Source organism: Piliocolobus tephrosceles, chromosome 5 (genome assembly GCF_002776525.5).
Source record: "Piliocolobus tephrosceles isolate RC106 chromosome 5, ASM277652v3, whole genome shotgun sequence".
NCBI classification, from domain to species: Eukaryota; Metazoa; Chordata; class Mammalia; order Primates; family Cercopithecidae; genus Piliocolobus; species Piliocolobus tephrosceles.
The window spans coordinates 142,096,869-142,114,637 of record NC_045438.1 but is presented as its reverse complement, the minus strand read 5'-3'; the positions used below and the strand labels follow the sequence as shown (position 1 = coordinate 142,114,637).

At 44.8% G+C, this 17,769-nt stretch overlaps 1 protein-coding gene across 35 annotated transcripts in view; it reads left to right on the top strand.

Annotated features, from left to right (window-relative positions):
* The window catches only part of LOC111541056 (butyrophilin subfamily 3 member A2), a 21,786-nt gene extending 9,689 nt beyond the window's left edge, over positions 1-12,097 (top strand). For 9 of the 35 annotated variants that reach the window (XR_002731184.2, XR_002731185.2, XR_002731164.2 and 6 more), the window contains 3 exons: positions 455-481; positions 7,061-8,070; positions 8,890-12,097. The gene's annotated coding sequence lies outside the window, so the exon portion shown is untranslated. Of the gene's footprint in view, positions 1-454; positions 482-1,192; positions 1,645-1,929; positions 4,169-7,060; positions 8,071-8,889 lie in introns of those variants that run through there. The other 26 variants (XR_003306592.1, XR_002731179.2, XM_023209692.2 and 23 more) reach the window with 15 other exon arrangements.
* The last annotated feature ends 5,672 nt before the right edge of the window (positions 12,098-17,769 follow it).

Genomic DNA, 17,769 nt, shown 5'->3' with positions numbered 1-17,769 from the left:
TTCATTGTAGGTGGAAAGGAGTCTTCGTCTGATACTGATAAGTCAGCCTGATGCTCTGTAAGTTTGCTGGGTCATGTGCCCTGAATATTTCAACCTTTTCTCTTCTGTGACCCGGGGATGTTCTCTGCTGGATTAATTAGATCTAATCCAAAGACTCAATTTCTGTGTGGTGGGGGTTCACCTCTGCTTTTCTGGAGCCTCTGGGAAACTCCTGATCCAGCACACTCCCTTGCAAAGCCTGGCCGTGCATCCTGCACATACCATGACACAGGGAGCCTAGCCTGACATTTTTGAGAAGGTGCCACCCCTGATCCACCAGAGCTGTAGAGGAGGGGAGCTGGACCCTGGAAGATACTCTGAAGAAAAAGAGAGAAAACACATAGTGAGAGGAGAATGGAGTGGGAAAAGTACAAGAATACTGACCTTTTTCTTATCTGTGTCTCCTTCCTTTCAGAATGGAAAATGGCCCTCTTCAAGTCTGGTGAGTAAATCACTGTATGTTCCCTGGACCAACAACCTGAGAAACTATATTCCTTTTTCCTTTTTTCTTCTCCAACTATTGTGATTTGGGGAAGAAAAGTTCCCTTGACATCCTTTGTGGGTAGGAAGACACATAAAGGGTGGAGCTGAGGGGAAGGAGACACACACTGAGTGATACTGCATGGAGAGTGAGGATGGAAATGCCAAACAGAGGAGGCGATGCCTGCCCAAAGAACTTTGTCCTTCGTAGGCTTCCCATGCCACCTACTGCCTGTGTCTCCTCAAAGGATTTAATGCTTCCAAGCTTTGGCCTCCACACTTTTAGATGATGATTACAATCTGTGTTTCACGGGGGCTGAGGCGAAGACGGAGGGAATAATGAACTTGCTTGGCAGGAACCTAGCAAGAAATAGATGGCATGTTCAAACTGGGTGGTTGAACAAGGTTTCCAGAAAGGAGGGTTAAGAGAAAGCAACAAGGAAAAGTGCAGTGCCCCCATGATTCCCAACAGTGGGGAGCTGTCTCCACCCCTAGCCTGAGAGGGATAGGGAGGGGAGGCAGTTACTGGAACCCAGAGAAAAGTAGCTCAAAGAGAGGGTTTCTTGAGAGTCCACAGGCCTTGTTAGAGCAGCACCAGCTGCTGCTGGCAGGGAGGAAGCAGGAAATTAAACGGTGTGTCTCTCCTTTCTTTCTTCTTCCAATCTTCTGTCAGGGCTTCCCACTGGCCAAACCCAACAGCAAACCAGAGGACAAGGGAGGCCAGTGCCACTGTTCTTAAAGGACAGATTGCTGGGGCCCAGAAGAAGGTGAAGAAAGCTGAAGGGTAGCGAGTGAATCTGGGGCATATAAGGCCCAACATAGATCCCAGCACAGAGACAGCCTTGCAGCTATTAGAAGATCAGAAGCTTCCTTCATGCCCTGCTGTGGGCTGAGTACATAACATCATTGCCTTATACAACACTAGAGATTCATGTTTTAATCTGATTTTTCAGGAGAGGAAATGATTCAGATGAGGCTCCACCTTGTTAAATAAATTGGATGTATGGAAAACTAGACTGCAGAAAAGGGAAACTCATTTAGCTCATGAGTGGTCGAATGAAGGTTGAAAATTAATCACTGATCATAAAGCATTAGTGGGCAGAGTCAATGTGGGGAGGGAAACAAGAAAAACGTAAAAAGAGGATCCTTGCTGCTTCCTGAGGCAACATCAGGGTGTTGGGTTAGGCAGATGCTGAGGCAACTCTCATTTCACCCTCCTCTTCCCCTCTGGACACAAGATACCTGGGGCTTTCTCTCCTGACATCAATGAGAGAGTCACATTCAGGGCAGGTTAGGGACGTCAGGCTCTGGACTTGGGTCTCCTCAGCACAGCCCAGGCCTTGCATGCTGAGGCTTTGAAATCCAGGAAAAATGCTTGACCCCATGGACACTTACTCAGACTCTCTACAGCAGATGTGATTCTGGATCCCAAAACAGCAAACCCCATCCTCCTTGTTTCTGAGGACCAGAGGAGTGTGCAGCGTGCCAAGGAGCCCCAGGATCTGCCAGACAACCCTGAGAGATTTGATTGGCATTGTTGTGTTCTCGGCTGTGAGAGCTTCATGTCAGGGAGACATTACTGGGAGGTGGAGGTAGGGGACAGGAAAGAGTGGCATATAGGGGTGTGTAGTAAGATTGTGCAGAGAAAAGATTGGGTCAAAATGACACCTGAGAACGGATTCTGGACTATGGGACTGACTGATGGGAATAAGTATCAGATTCTCACTAAACTCAGAACCAACCTGACACTTCCTGAGCCCCTAGGAAATCAGGAATCTTCCTGGTCTATGAGACTGGAGATATGTCATTCTGCAATGCTATGGATGGGTCGCATATTCACAATTTCCTGGACATCTCCTTTCCTGGGCCTCTGTAGACCGTTTTCAGAATTTTGACCTAGGAACCCACTGCCCTGACCTTTGCCCAGTGCCAAAAGAAGTAGAGAGTTCTTTCATTCCTGACCTAGTGCCCGATCATTCCCTGGTGACACCAGTGGCCCAAGCTTAGCTAATGAAAGTGGGGAGCCTCAGGCTGAAATAATGTCTCTGCTTCTCTCTGCCCAGCCTGAATCTGAGGGTCTCCCCCTCCACAGCAACCAATCACAACCATAAAACTACAGGCACACACTGAAACACTGTGCTGATATTCATTCTATTTTATTCTGTATGCCAAATCTTAGAGTTTCATACCACTTTATTGTCCCCTTTATACAGATAAGGAAACTGGGGTACAGCAAAATGAATTAACTTTCCAAATTTGGCATGACTAGTAAACAACAGAGCTGAGATCTAAACAGCAATAACTAACATTAATGGAGAATTTAAAATGTTCTGAGTGCTGTCTTATGAGCTTTGGTGGATGCCACTCCTTTAATCCTCACAACATCCTGTTGGGTAGTCTCATTTTACAAGTATGGAAGCTGAAGCAGGGCAACATTAAGTAACTTACATAACTCCTACGGTAATTTGTGCAGTTGGAAGATGGGCAGCTTCAGTCTCTGGCCATTTGCTTGTTCTTTTCCACCCTGATTCTTCCTCCATGGGAAAAACCCACCTGTAGCCCTGAGGTTCTTTTCCCAGAACAGCTCCAGGGTAAGGATCATTGTAGGTGGTTGTGGAGTTGGCACTCCTTTTGACTTCTTCGCAGCTGATTGTCACAGCAATAGACCCAGCACTCCTTGGATTAGCTCTGCAGAGTGTCTTGGTTGAGAGAATAACCTCACAGTACCCACGTGACATGTAACTGGGAAAGAGACTAAAGGCCACATGACATGTAACTCGGAAAGAGACTAAAGGCCACACTCAATGTATAATGAAGCCCTGGTAGGTAACAGCCGCTGGGAGGTAAACAGTGTGAATTAGGATTTGAGTTGACTTTGAAGGCTAGCATGTCAAGTCTCCTAAAAACCATCACCTCCTATGAGTGGTAGAGAGTGGTGGTTATGGAAGACCTAAACTAGACAGAAGGGTCAATATCTTTAGGTCAAAAGGTTTCTTAGGATTCTGCCCCCCTGGCAGGAGGGACTCCTTCCTGCCTAGGGGATTTTCCAAGGGACAGAGCTGGGGAAAATCCTTACTGATACACACCCATAATTCATTCAACAAATGCTCAAGAATCATATTGTATGTTCAAGACACTGTTCTAGAAACCAAGGGTAAATCATTGAGCAAACTATATCAAGATCTCTTCCCTCAAAAAGTGGTTAAATAATTAACCATAAATTCTATCAGATGGTGATGAATATCCGTAGGAAACATTAAGCAAGGAGGGAAAAGAGAGGTAGGGGCATGAGACAGATATGTCCCCCCTACAAATGTGATAAGTGATCGTGGAGCCAGAGCCAGCCTTCCTATAGTCAAGGTTTCCAGGTAGAACAAATACTCTGTGATACAAGAAATTTGGATGAAGGAAGCTTGAAGAATTACAGGGATATTTTTAATCCCTCTATGGATTCAGTCTGCTGGAAAGGGGTCTATCCACCCCTGTTCATTAGTGGATGTTAAACCCATTTTCCTTTCAACTGCTGCCTGCTTGGGAAAACTACTCCTCATTATCATCACTATTGTTGCTCACCATTGTATCCCCTCTTCTTGGCATGTGCTTGTCAAGTCCTGGTTGTTCAATAAATTTGTTAGTAATGCTTACTCTTCAATTTGGCTTTTTCTGGACTCTAATAAGTCTACGCAGTACAGCAGAGTAGTCTACATACCCATTGTACTCACCACAGATTTAGTTTACCTCATTGCAACTTTTGCCCAACATCCTTATTGTATCCATTTTCTATTGCAGCCAGCTGAATTACCACAAATTCCTAGACTTAAAGCAAGACAAACTTATCTCACAGTTTCATAGGTCAGAAGTCCAACAGGAGTTTCACCAGGCTAAAATCACTGTACTCTAGCCTGGACAACAGAGCTAAAACCCTGTCTCTAAAAAAATATATAAATAAAATAAAAAAGAAAAACAAAAGAGACATTGCCTAACAGATGAGCCTCTGGGAGGTAAACAGTGTGAATTAGGATTAGAGTTGGCTTTGCAGGCTACCATGTCAAGTCTCCTAAAAACAGTCACTTCCTATGGGTGTTAGAGAGCCATGGTTATGTGAAGCCCTAAACTAGACAGAAGGGTCAGTGTCTTTAGGTCAAAAGATTTCTTAGCATTCTGCCCGCCTGGCAGATTTCTGTCCTTCTCGTTATCATTCTAGAGTTTCTGGAAGCTGAGGTCTACTAAGAAGTCCCAGAGGGAGAAAGTGAAATCCAAAACCTTCCTGTTTGAAGTTGGAGTTGAAACACCCACCTTGAAGTGAGAAAATAAGTCTGGCAGGATAAATTGAACAAGCATTTATAGCAGACAGATAGATGTTTGGTGCTGTGATGGGGCCTGTAGGTGGACCATAAAGAAGAGGGTGCAATGGGATCATTTCCTCGTAGAGAGCTCACAGTTTATGTGGCCCGTTGGTCTCCTGGTGTTCTCTAACATCAACGTTCTTTCTTCCTTATCCTCGTCCTTTTTTTTCCTCCTTTCTATTTCTTGCTTCCTACCTCCTTCTTTTTTTCCTTTACTTCCTCTCTTTACAGAAGAGATGCAATAGGCACTGAGACATCACTGCTTTTTAGCTGAGCCCTGATCTCTCTCCCCTGCACTGGGCTCTGATCCCCCCCACTGAAATGAGGGGCAATGAGGGTGGGGGCATCTGGCTGGAGTGCATATCTGGAGGGTGGTACCCGAGGCCCGTCACAATGTGTAGGAACCCCTTCTTGCACAGGGGATTTTCCAAGGGACAGAGCTGGGGAAAATCCTTACTGATACACACTAATAATTCATTCAACAAATGCTCAAGAAGCATATTGTATGTTCAAGACAGTGTCCTAGAAACCAGGGATAAACCACTGAGCAAAATATATCAAGATCTCTTCCTTCAAAAAGTGATTAAATAATTAACCATATATTCTATCAGATGGTGATGAACATCTATAGGAAACATTAAGCAAGGAGGGAATAAAGAGAGGTAGGGGTATGAGACATTGCAATTATTAACAGAATGGTCAGGGAAGACTTCATTGTAAAGACAGAAATGGAGTCATCCCATCTGATGGCAAGGAACTATCAGATGCTTGAGGATGGAGCAACCCAGCAACAGGCAAAGAATATGCAAAGGACCTAGGGAAGGAACATGTCTGGCAGTTTCCAGAACCCCAGAAGGCAATGCTGCTGTGGCTGAAATGGAGTGAGTGCAGGAAGTGAGAGGAGATGACTTCACAGAGGCAATGAAAACACATTCTACATGGCATTGCAAGTCACAAACAGCCTTTGGTTTTCACAGCGAGTGACATGAAAAGTATTGGAAGGTTTTGAGCTAAAAATTAACATGATCTCACTTGGGTTGGTCTGCGGAGAATGGACTACTGATGGTAAGGGCAGAACAAGAAGGAGGGCACTGGAGTATTCAAGGTGTGAGTGGTGGTGGCTTGAGGCAGGATGGTGGCTGTGCTGATTCAGCATGGCTGGTTAGCTTTATGCACCATGGTCGTTCCCACAGTGACTCCAGATGTTTCTGCTTTGCTACCTCTGGGCCTTGGCCCTGGGAGCCACTGAGGTGCCAGCTAGGGCTGAGCCAGCATCACTTTGTCCATCCAAGTTTTCTGAGGGAGAAACTAACAGAGCAGGTGGCTGAGGAGCTCTAGAGATGTGCTGCTAGGGGCGCTTTCACCTGGATGTTCTGTTTCAAACTAAGTGGACATTTCTGGCTGCCTTTTGAGAATCCGTTTTGCCCAGCGGGTCTCCCTGTGTGGTGATCCTGCCTGTTATCATGGTTATTCTGATGGTATTCATTGCTGTATGCATCTATTGGATCAACAAACTGCAAAAGGGAAAAAAGATTCTGTCAGGGCAAAAGGAGTTTGAAGAGGAAAGGAAAGAAACTGCACTAAAGGAACTGGAGAAAGAACGTGTGGAAAAAGAAAGAACTTCAAATACAAGGTAAAAGAGGCCTAGTATGGTGGCTCATGCCTTCAATCCCAGTACTGTGGGAGGCTGAGGCAGGCAGATCGCTTGAGCCCAGGAGTTCGAGACCAACCTGGTCAATAAAGTGAGACCCTGTCTCTAATTAAAAAAAAAAAAAAAAAAAAAAAAGGTAAGAGTAGGAGGACAGTTCACCATTATAGAAAAGACACAGCTCTCCCAGGTACCAGTGTATGGAAGAGAGAGGAAATGCATGGCAGCAGCAGCAGCAAGGACTTGGAATTCTCATGTCTTTGGAATGAATATCTCAGAGCTTTTGTTCTTTCATTCTGCTGGCATTGCATTCATTTACCTGGCTACATAAAGTACTAAATGGTTGAGCAAAAGCAAGTGTAACAATGTACCGGTACTACCAGCCACCTGATCACATATCGTTTCTGGTTTCTGACAGTGGCCTAGGCGTGAGGGAAGGGAGATGTTGTTGTTCATAGAAAGGAGGGTTCCTGCATTGTTTACTATATACCCAACTTCTTTTAGTTCTTCTATTGAAGACATGATTTTGTTTCTGTTTGTTTTTCAGAGCAACTTCAAGAAGAATTGCGTAAGTTTAGCTTTTCCTGAACTACTCCATATACAATTTGAGTTCTGCTCAGTTAGCAATATCTCATGACATTCACCTCTGTCTGTCCCTTGAAGATGGAGAAGAACATTCTTACATGCTGGTGAGTGCCCCTGATGTTCCCTCAGATCTCAGCTTTCTCCCCACCAGCTAGCTAACGGGACTCATTAGACAAGATGAGCAAGGGACCCAGGGCGAAGTGGGGACAGCAGGGAACTGGGGTCAGTTCATCAACAGTGTCCCAGCAGTGATGCATCATGGCTCTTCTGTCAGGAATCCCAGCAGCTCTCAATCAACCCTATGGTTTACATCCCAGGATCCTTTCTCTTTTGGAATAATTTAATGCATGATTACCAGAGGTTTCCCATATATAGTAGCCTCCCCAAGAGTTATGCTTCACTGGTTTTTGCTCTTTGATTCTGGATCAGTTTGAAAGAAGACAATGCTGTCTTAGCAATTTATGTACTAGGGATAGTGTAGACTGTGTATAGTTGAAGGCCCATGTGGGGAAGAGGCTACAAAGGTTCCCAATACGCCTCACAGAATGGTATACAAATAGGTGGCCAGAAATGCCTTTCTGCTTCTAAGAGAGCACTGATACTTTGTGTATAGCCTGCCAGGGGAGGCATCTGGGTGAATGGGAGAGCACAGAACCCAATTGCCCACTCCCAATGAGCACTTTCCATCTTATGATACAGCCCCTCAGCCCATAAGCACCACAGAATCCAAGTTTTACCAGATACCATGACACATGGACCTTTCCTCTTTAGATGAATTTCAAAATTGCCACTGTCAACTTGGGACAAAACAGCAAAATGTCACAACCAGATATTTCACCATGGATAATAGAGGAAATCATTTTAACACAATAGAAAGGTAAACTGAATGAGAATAAATGCAGATGGGAGAAGCTTGCAGAATGCCCAGAACCTGGAGCATTTCTCGCACTGACCGACAGGAAATGGACCTAGGTAGGCACCTACATTTCCTCTATCTACCCATATGTTCTTTCCCCAGTTCGTTTAGCACAGTTTCTTTCCTTTCCTGGTCAAATCCCTTTTCCCCAGACAGAATCTTTTTTTCCATTTGGAGTTCGTTGATCCAATAGGTATACAGAAGTCATACCTGCAGACATCAGACCCATGTTGTTGAAGCAAAACTAGATGGAAATAGTTCCTCTCCACTTTTGCCTACAGACCCCTCAGGCAACAGGTTTTTTTGGGGGGGACATTTATTCTCCTTCTTTATCCTTGAAGGGTGCCCTTGTCAGTCATTTAAATCAGTTGTCATCTGGTAAAAGGAACACATAGAACCAATGAAGAGACCCTTTACCCTCCAGGACAGTGTGAAGGGAAAGACTCACCTTAGTTGATCAACTGGGGAGAGAAGGAGCAGAACATAAAGCCTCTGTGCTAGTTTGAACCAGATAATTAAAAGGTTCTAACTAAAAAAAGTCCCAGAGATCCTAGGTCTTGAATAGAAAAGGGAATAGATCTTAGAATGCTGAGAGAAAGTGTGAATCATTAATTTGGGCTCGTTTCCTAAACTCTCTGGATTTCAAAGAACCTCTATTCTTCTCAACCTGAGGGTGCTGCTTCTGTGTCTGGAGAGATAGAAGTGCAGCTTCAGAGGTCGGGGGCCATGGCCCACGCCTGTAATCCCAGCACTTGGGAGGCCGAGGCGGGCAGATCACCTGAGGTCAGGAGTTCAGGACCAGCCTGACCAACATGGAGAAATCCTATTTCTACTAAAAATGCAAAATTGGTTTCCGCGCATGCCTGTAATTCCAGCCACTGGGGAAGCTGAGGCAGGAGAATTGCTTGAACCCAGGAGGCGGAGGTTGGGGTAAACCAAGATCGACCCATTGTACTCCAGCCTGGGCAATAAGAGTGAAACTACGTCTCAAAGAAAACAAAAAACCCTGCAGCTTCAGTAACTCCCAGGGTATGAGCTGCCTGGGATCAGGGGGCCTTCGTGGAAATGGCCCCTTCACGGGAATTCCCCTGTAGTTTTCTGAGACTTCTCTGGGGACCAGGAACCACACAATCCCGAGGGTTCCTGAGACCCAAGGCCTAAACCTGAGAATTCCTCTGCAGCCAGTGTGGTCCTGCACACAGACACTGCTCATCTCCATCTCTTATCAGACGACCAAGGAAGTGTGACATTGGCTCCCTCCAGGGAGAGCGTGCTGTATAACCCAGAGAGATTTCAACAGTCAGCTTTGTGTCCTGGGCCGGGAGAGCTTTGCCTCAGGGAAACATTACTGGGAGGTGGAGGTGGAAAATGTAATTGAGTGGACTGTGGGGGTCTGTAGAGACAGCGTTGAGAGGAAATAGGATGTCCTGCTACTTCCTCAGAATGGCTTCTGGACCTTGGAGCTGTATGAAAGCAAATACTGGGCCCTGACCTCTGCTAAGTGGATTCTCTCTCTCTCTGAATAAGCCCCTTTGCCAGTTGGGTGTCTTCCTGGAGTATGAAGATGGAGACGTCTCCTTCTACAACATGAGGGACAGATCGCACATCTGCACATTTCCCAGTTCAGCCTTTTCCAGGCCCCTGAAGCCATTCTTCAAGTTACAGTCTGTGACAGCTGCATCTTTATCTGCCCCGCATTCACAGGAGCCAGTGCGATCATGAAGCCTGAAGAGGCCTGACAGTTCACAGATCGGTGACCCACCATGGCCCACAGAATCAGTTCCCTGGTCTCACAGCCATTGAGGCAAGCCCTGGCCATCTCAGCAGCCACTGCATAATGCCCCTGGTGGAAGACATGCCCTCCTCCCCTCTGGTCACACAAGAGAACATCTTCCAGCTGCCTCTTTCACACCCAGTCCAGACCTCAGCCCCTGTTCACTCCTCACTAGGCTGTAGCTTTAGTAATTCCTTTGCTTGTAATTATGGGATGGGATCCAGCGTTAGAAATAAATGCTCAGTGCCCCAAAGAAGAGTCAGCACTCTGGCAAAAAGCTTTCTCAGCTAGGCAATTTACTTCTGCAGAAGGGTGCTGCTCACAAGTCTGATCACCACAAGAATACACCAAACAAAGAGGGAAAGAATTTTTATTCCTAATGCTGCTTGTCCCAGCTTCTGTGTTCAGTCACCACTCACCAGAGTTGGACCACACAATCTAAGCTGAACCTGATTAGCTAACTTGAAAGGGGCAGGGGTGTGGTTACACTGGTTGGAAGGTCAGTTTCTGTGGGAAGAGCTATGCAACGGGAGGGGTAATTTACACAGTGAGTAGCAGATGTGGGCTCTGCAGGTAAGGACCAGTGGAAAAGTTGTTTACTGAAACTGAGATAGGGAGACATAAAGGATAAGGAGGTTAGTTTGGCCTTATAAGTAAGAAACAAAGAACAAGGGCACTGAACAAGCCAAACATTTGAAGAGGAACTTCTTTTATATCTGACATCCAGGCATAGGGAACTAGGTGTTACACAGCTCCCAGCCAGGAAGAAAGTGTGAGAAGCTGATTGGCAGTGAACTTGCTGTTTAACATCAGGATGACGACATTGAGCCCAATATGCCACTTGGCACCAGATGCTGTGGATTTGGAATGAGGCCAGCAGGGGTCACCAGGATGTGAGAGGAGAGAAGAATCCACAGGACCACCAGAGGGAAGAGGGAACCAGATATGCAGGTCAGAGATAGAAGAGGTAGAACCAGAGAGCTGGGAGGGAGCAAGGTTGTGACGGTGGTTAAGTCCCACCATAACAGCTAAGGGGTCCTGGGATATGATGGCTCATTTCCACCAAACCCCAGGATTTCCAGAGCACACACCCACAGGCCTGGACCTGGGACAAAGATGAATGAAGAACATGGACTCATGTGGATGTGATTTGGCTCCTGTGTCCCTGCAATAAACAAGGAGTCAGTAGTTAGTCCTTGAGTGTGGTTGAGGTTTGAGGTCCTGGTGGAGCAGAGTAGTACTGGACCAGGTCTATGTTAGCATTCAGGTTCAATGAGGGCACCAGTGGCTTCAAACTTCCCGGTCTAATTATGTCTTAAGACACTTAATAACTACTGAGGGCCTTGAGGAGCTTTTGTTTATTTGGGTTGGTATTTGTTAATATTTACGGCATTTATGATTGAAACAGAAAATGTTAAAATGTAGCTTACTAATTCATGTTAAAATACCATGAATGTACCAATTACAGTTTAATATAAATAAAATGATTTGTGAAAAAAATCAACTATTGTGTCTAAACAAAAGAACAAGAAGTGTGACATTGGTTAACTTTTTCCAAATCTAATGTCTGGCTTCATAGAAGACGTTTGTATTCTCATACCTGCTTTTGTATTGAATCTATTGGTATATCACAGGTTATATAGGCCCCCAAAAACCTTATTGTACCCTACCGAGAGAATGAAATCAAAAACAAAAAATGTTATATTATTAATATTATAATGAAAATAGTATTAACATTGGGGGCTCCTTAACAGTATATCAGAGATCACCCTAGGAATCCCCAGACCATATTTGGAAACTAGAATAGTGGATCCTGGAAGTTAATCCATGTGCTGGTTAATTTTAGATGTCAACTTGACTGGATTAAGAATACCTAGACAACTGATACAACATTATTTCTGGGTGTGTCTGTGAATGTGTTTCCAGAAGAGATTGGCATGTGAGTCAGTAGGAAATTCTCCCCTCCTATTGGCTGGAGGCCCAACAGAACAAAAGGCAGAGGAAAGACAAATTCTTCTCTCCCCTGAGACATTTTTCTTCTTCTGCCCTTGGACATCAGAACTCCTGCCTTTCCAGCCTTTCAGCTTCGGGAGTTGTACCAGGATGCCCTGGGTTCTCAGGTCTTTTGGTTCGGACTGAGATTTACACAATCGGCGTCCCTAGTTCTGAGGCTTTCGGACTTAAACTGAACCATGCTACCAGCATCCCAAGGTCTCCAGCCTACAGACAAGCTGTCATGGGATTTCTCGGCCTCCATAATCACATGAGAAAATTTCCCTAATAAACGCTCACTCATACATATATGTCTATATCTGTATCATATTGGTTTTGTCTCTCTGGATAACCCTGACTAATACAATCAGGCATCTAAAATTCTGGCTTGAAAGGTAGCACTTTAGGTTTGAGACAATTCAATAATCCAACGGGACTGAAAAAAAATAGTCCAAAATCATATTACTGCATTTACAAATAGACATATTATTCAATGAATCTGGAGTGATTCTTTCAATCTCTGTGGTTGAGGGCCAGATCATATATGGCCCTGAATGTCATCATGCTGACCTACAGTTTACCTCTGAAAGGGGGGCCACTGGAAAGTTTGGTAGAAAAAGGACTGGACTTACTTCAGATGCTAGACGGAGATGGGCTGTGTTTAGGGGTGGTAGGTGGAAGCCTGAAGACCCAGCTGGGAGCTATTGCAGTGATTCAGAGGGGAGATGCTGGTGACTTGTACCAGGGAGGAGCCATGAAATTATATGATGCTGGATTTATTTTCAAGACAGGGTAAAAAGGCTTTGTTGATAAACTTAAATGTGGGATGTGAAAAAGGAGGGCATCAAGGGTGACCACAAGGTTATGGTCCTAAGAAACGGTATAGATGGAGTTGGCACTTAGGGAGATGAGGAAACTGAGGGAGAAGTGCATTTTGGAGGCCAGAGGAGGAACCAGCATGGAATTCAAGGTCACTTTTGGGCACGTTCAGGTTGAGGAACTTACTAGAGATCCCCGTGGAGATGCAGAGTAGGCAGGTCAATAATAAATGTGCAGGCCAGGCATGGTGACTCATGCCTGTAATCCCAGAAATTTGGGGAAGCCGAGGCAGGTGGATCACCTGAAGTCAGGAGTTCAAGGTCAGATTGGCCAAGATAGCGAAACTCCATGTCTACAAAAAATACAAAAATTAGCTAGGTGTGGTGGCATGCTTCTGTAATCCTAGTTACTCAGGAGGCTGAGGTAGGAGAATCACTTGAACCTGGGAGGTGGAGTTTGCAATGAGCCGAGATCAGGCCACTCCAGCTTGAGAGACAAAGCTATCTCAATACATACACACATACATACATGCATACATACATACATACATAAAACTATAGTAATAATAACAAATGTGCAGTCCAGGCAACAGTCAGGAATGAAACACAAGTTATTCTCTTTGTCTTCTGTATCTTCATGTTTGCTGCCACTGCCTGTTTCACTTTAATGCATTAGTGATCTATTGCTGCATAACAAATTACCACAAACTGAGTGGTTTAAAACAGCACATACTTATCATTTTAGTTTCTATGGGTCAGAAGTCCAGGCAGAGCTTAGTGGGCTTCTCTGCTCTGAATGTCAGAAAGCAAAAGTCAAGGTATTGGTCAAGCTGTAGCCTCATCTGGAGTCTCGACTGAGGGAGAGTCCTCTTTTCAGATCACTCAGGTCATTAACAGAATTCATTTCTTTACAGTTGTAGGACTGAGGGCCCCAGCTCCCTGCAGGCTGAAGCTGGAGTCTGCTCCTAAAGGGCTCCTCAGTTCCCTGCTATATGGGTTTCCCACGATGAGTCCTTTCCTCTTCATAGCCAGCCAGGAAGATAGAGCCTCTAGAGTGGGTCAGCTAGCAAGACAAAGTGTTACACTACATAATGTAGTCATGGAAGGGACATGCCATCAGCTTTACCATACTTTATTGGTTAGCAGCAAGCCACAGGTTCAGCTCACCCTCAGGGAAAGTATGGGCTACAAACTGCAGGAGGAATAATCGTAAGGGGTCCACTCCAGAGTCTGTAGGATACAACATATAAGAAACTCAAGGTTCTCCCATTGTAACTGGCCTGCTTCCCCTTTCACTGGGCAATACACTGCACCTGCCTCTCTCTAGGTCTCTACTTCCATACAAGCAAAGTCTCAGAAAGAGATCACATGCATGGCCATCAGGCACTGTCTGCCATGATGATGGCCACTGCTGTATCATACCATAAACATTGTTCTATCAGTTACTACTGGATTCCCAACCATTAAAGCCATTATACATTTCTATTTTCCCCTCCCACCCCCATGCTTTTTTAAAGAGAGAGACAGGATCTTGCTCTGTCACCCAGGTTAGAGTTCTTGGTGTGATCATAGCTGAGTGCGGCCTTGAACTCCTGGGCTCAAGTGATCCTCCTGCCTTAGCATTCCATAGTGTTGGGATTATAGCTATGAGACACTGGGCCTTGCTTGTCTTTATACACTTTGTCTTTTCTTTATGCACAACCCTGAGTTCTTCATAGACCTGCCTGAGTAGGTGTTCCCTCCTGTGTGGCATCAGCCTCATCAATCCCCAAGGCCGTCTTTGTGGTCTTTCCCTACTCCTAGGGAGATCCTTCTCAGAATTCTTGCTCCACTTGCTCCAGAACTGCTGAAATTCCTTAGGCTTTGATCCTGGGCTCTCTTTTCACAGCACATACACTCTTGTAGGGTCCAATCCATTTTCAGAGCTCTATCCCATGAGCAGACCCCACCGTCACCTGCATTTCTGTCTCCAGCCCCACACATTCCCTGAACTCAGTGCCCACTAGCATCTCACAATGAGTGTGTCCAAAACTAAATTCCCATCAACCCTGCCTACCCATCATTATCTGAGTGAGTGACACCACCTAACAGTCATTTTAGCCTTCTCTTGTTCTCTCTTAACCCACCACATCTGACTGATAGCCAAGTCCTACTATTTGCACTTCCTTTCGATAGTCCAGCTTAGTGGTTTGAGTACAGACTCTTTTGCCAGACAGCCTGGGCTCAAGGCCTAGCTCAGAAAGAAACTACTCATGTGACCTTAGTGAGTTGTTTTACCTCTCTGGACCTCAGCTTTGACATATAAAATGTGGGAAATAAGATACCTTTTAGTGTTGTTGTGAATCTTATTAATATATATAAATCTCAAAGCACAGTACCAACATGATAGTAGGTTCTACGTAAATATTTGTTAGTACTAATATTAATAGTTGATCCAGACTCCTCTCCCCATCTCCAAGCCATCATCATTTCTTGCCTAGTAGCTTCCTTCCAGGTCTCCCTACCTATTAACATCTGGCCCACTGAAGAGGACAGGATATATTGTGCAACCCCAGCAGGCATCATCCCATAGAATACAATGTAAATGGCACCCCCTACCTCCCATCTTCCCTTGCACCTGCCCCACCGCTATTTTCAATGTATACATTTTTTCACGTCAAACTTTTCAGAGATTTTCCCTTCACCTTTAAAGTGAGACTCCAACTCCACAGCAGGCAACTGTTGATGTTGTCTCCAGGGGAGGTGGGTTCAGGAGTCATCAATGCAGGGATCAGAATTGAAACTTACAGAATGGAAGACAATGAAATGCGTTGAGGGTTAATACATGAAGGTGCTGTGCTAACTCCTCCCTAAATAACTTATGCAATAGGTCTTATTTCTACCCTACAGACAAAGAAACAGACATGATTAGTTAGTAAACTGGCTTTGGGTTCCAGGGCTAGTGAGTTGTGGATGAAAACAGATGAAGATAGAAAAAAAAAAGCCTAGAGACAGCGGATAGTAAGCCAGTGTGCATGTGACGTGCTGACAGATATCTAGATATAGCAGAAAGAAAATTCATGTTCATGGGAGTTCCTAATGGCAACAAGAGGTGAGATAACCGTGAGAAATGGATATTTCTTGATGAGACTAACTCAGTAAAGGAGACAGATTTCTGGGCATTTTGCCACACCTATTGCATGCAGAACACTGGAACTGGTCTCATAGAAGACAAAGAGAAGATAGGATCAAGTGCCCAGGTCTTAAAGGAAGGCTAAGTGCCCTTTTCACTTAGCGTACATTCTTGTGACTTATTTATTTATTTATTTTTTGATACACTGTTGTAAGCAAACTGCATGCATTATCTCATTCCATCCTCACAACAGCAACCCTAAAAGTCAAGTACTATTACCATCCTTATTTTAGAGATAGGGAAACTGGGGCACAGAGATGTTAGGTAACTAGCCCAAGGTCTCGCAGGCCACCTGGCTTGAGAATTAGTGCTCTTATCCACTCCATTATGCAACCTCTCCTCACTAATTTTAAACTTCAGTGGCTGAGACCTACTAGATGATAGATTCTCAATAAAAATTTGTTGAATCACTGAATTCATTTCTGCCCCATTTCACATCCATTTCTTTCCCAAGACTTATTTCCCAGAGTTCTGTATAAAGGACTGCATGAGAAATGGACCCAGGGGCCTCATACTTTGGAAACTACAGAGTTCAACGATACAAAGTATTGGGCCCAGAAACTCCTAATCTGAAGCTTAGCATCTCAGCTGCTTCTCTGTGTCAAAGCGACTTGAATCCTCCAGGCTAGGGTGGGTTGATTTTTCTTACTGATATAATTTCAAGCAACACAGCTTCTGATAGACTGTGAATTTAAAAATAAGCAAATGAATAATTAAATAAATAAGGATGATAGATGGATAGGGAATGATCAGCGGTATGGATTATAATAAAGTAAGAAAGCTTAGTAAAATATTAACTGTATCACTATAATCTACATTGTAGTTATATTGGTATTTATTGAAAATTCTTTCACCTTTGCTTTATGTTTTAGAAGTTTTATGATAAACTGTTGGGAAGGAAAAAGGGGAGGGAAATTTTTTTTGTTCTTTTTTTTTGTTTGAGACGGAGGATTCTCGCTCTGTCGCCCAGGCTGGAGTGCAGTGGCGCGATCTCGGCTCACTGCAAGCTCCGCCTCCCGGGTTTACGCCATTCTCCTGCCTCAGCCTCCCGAGTAGCTGGGACTACAGGCGCCCGCCATCTCGCCCGGCTAGTTTTTTGTATTTTATAGTAGAGACGGGGTTTCACCGTGTAGACCAGGATGGTCTCGATCTCCTGACCTCGTGATCCACCCGTCTCGGCCTCCCAAAGTGCTGGGATTACAGGCTTGAGCCACCGCGCCCGGCATCTCAGCACCTCTTATCCAATATCTTTGGAATGAGCAACCAGACCTTCATAACAGCCACTGCAACTGCTGTCTCCTTTCCTTTGCTACCTCTCCCACTCCAGTCATGCCTGCTTCCCCTCCCGCGCACCAGACCCAACCTCCAAAGCCAGCAACTTGAACAAGAGTCCTCTGGCTTTGGAAAGAGGGCAGCTTAGGTTTTCCTCCTCATGTTTCCTCCCCAACAAAATCACCCTCTACATAGGGAGCCCTCTCCTTGTGGATACCAGCAAACCCACTGACATCTTGGGGAATCTCAAGGCTTTGTAAAAGAATGAAAGGAAAGAGAGAGAGAGAGAGAAAAGGAAGGAAGGAAAGAAAGAGAAAGAAAGAAAGAAGAAAGGAAGGAAGGAAAAGGAAGAAAGGAATAGAAGAGAGAGAAAGGAAGAGAGAGGAAAGAAGGAAGGAAGGAAGAAAAAAAGAAAGAAGAAAACGAGAGAAAGAGAAAGAATAAAGCACGAGGGAGACATGAAAGAAAGAGAAAGAAGGAAGGAAGGAAGGGAGGGAGGGAGGGAGGGAGGGAGGGAGGGAGGGAGGAAGGAAGGAAGGAAGAGAAAGAGAAAGAAAGAAAAGGAAGAAAGAAAGAAAGAAAGAAAGAAAGAAAGAAAGAAAGAAAGAAAGAAAGAAAGAAAGAAAGAAAGAAAGTCTTGCTTCCAAACAAAGAAAAAGGAAATACCTAATAACCCCAAAAGGTTATTTGCTGCTTGAGATTTTGGCGGGGGGGGGGGGGGGGGGGG